This window comes from Ailuropoda melanoleuca, chromosome 15 (assembly GCF_002007445.2).
Source record: "Ailuropoda melanoleuca isolate Jingjing chromosome 15, ASM200744v2, whole genome shotgun sequence".
Taxonomy (NCBI): Eukaryota; Metazoa; Chordata; class Mammalia; order Carnivora; family Ursidae; genus Ailuropoda; species Ailuropoda melanoleuca.
The window spans coordinates 28,874,253-28,876,080 of NC_048232.1; positions in this window are offsets into that span (position 1 = coordinate 28,874,253).

A 1,828-nucleotide genomic window follows, 5' to 3' on the forward strand; every position below is an offset into this window, starting at 1 on the left:
GTAGAGTTGACACACAGCGTATTGTTAGTTTTAGGTATACAATATAGTGATTTGACAAATTAATTTTTTTTAAAGAGAGAGAGCATAAGTGGGGTGGGGAAGGGCAGAGGGAGAGGGAGAGAATCTTAAGCAGGCTCCATGCCCATTGGTGGAACCTGATGCAGGGCTTGATCTCAAGACCCTGAGACCATGATGTGAGCTGAAATCAAGAGTCAGACACTTAACTGACTGAGCTACCCAGGCACCCCATGACAAGTTTATAGATTATGCTATGCTCACACCACAAGTGTAGCTACCATCTGCCATTATATGTTATTGCAGTATCGTTGACTATATTCCTTATGCTGCATCTTTTATTCTTGTGACTTATTCATTGCACAACTGGAAGCCTGTATCTCCCACTTCCCTTTACCCATTTGGCCCATTCCCCAACACCCTCTGCTCTGACAACCATTAGTTTGTTCTCTGCATTTATAGGTCTGATTCTTCTTTTTGTTTGTTTAAGATTCTGCATATGTATGAAATTATATGGTATTTGTTTTTCTCAGTCTGACTTATTTCACTTAGCATAATATCCTCTAGGTCCATTCATGTTTTGGCAAATGGCACATTCTAAACTTTTAGTATGGCTGAGTAATATTGAGTAATATTCTATTACATATCTATATCTATCTATCTATCATCTATCTATCTATCTAATCTCCAATCTTTCTTAACCATTTGTCTATCAATGAACACTTAGGTTGCTTCCATACTTTGGCTATTGCTGCAATAAACATAGGGGTGCAAATATCTTTTCAAATTAGTTTTGTTTTCTTTGGGGGAAATAGTAATAGAATTATCAGATCGGAGAGGAGTCCAAGATGGCGGAGGAGCAGGAGGCTTAAATTTTGTCTGGTCCCAGGAATGCAGCTAGATAGCTATCAGACCATTCTTAACACCTACAAACTCAACTGGAGAATGAAGAAAAGAATAGCAGCAACTCTAAGAACAGAATAGCCACCACTTTCTGCAAGGAACCCAATTTAAAACAGGAGTTGAGCTCCAGCTCAGCGTTCCAAGATGGCGGAAGAGTAGGAGACCTAAAGTTCGTCTGGTCCCAGGAATTCAGTGAGAGAGCTACCAAACCATTCCGAATACCTATGAATGCAACTGGAGAATGAAGAAAAGAGTAGCAGAAACTCTATGAACAGAAAGGCAACAACTTTCTGCAAGGAAGAGAAAAGATGGAGGAGGAGGAGGCGACCCTTTCTCAGCTGGTCCGAGTCAAGCTGGATATCTACCAGACCATTCTGAACACCCACAGAATCAGCCTGAGATGCAGGAAGATACATCTGTATCTCTACAAATGAACATCTCCAGTGCTGAGTATTGAGGTACGAAGTGGGGAGCTGTGAATCCGAGCACAGATATAGGAAGATAAAGGGAAGGGGGAGGGAGCCTCTGCGCTCAGGCGCCGGGAAGCAATAGCCCCTTGTGCTGGGGAGCGGGCTGGACTCTCAGACCAGCACCCGCAAGAGAGTGGACTGAGACAGTGAGCCTGGGAACGCCCATGTCCAAACTGAAAACAGGAGCTCCCGACCGCACACTCAAACTAGAGTGAAACCGAGAGCTCAGGAGTGCAAGCACGACCAGACTGAAAACCGGCGCTATGGAGCACAGGTGAACCACACTGAAACAGGGAGCTCGGGAGCTCGGGAGCGTGCGCGGGGTGGCTGGTGGCTGGCGGGGTTAGAAACACAAAGGACAGAGACGCACCGGCCCTGGAAGTGATGGCTGGGACGCCGGGTGTGGGGCGCACAGCCCGGGATGCTGCAGGGTTGAGCAG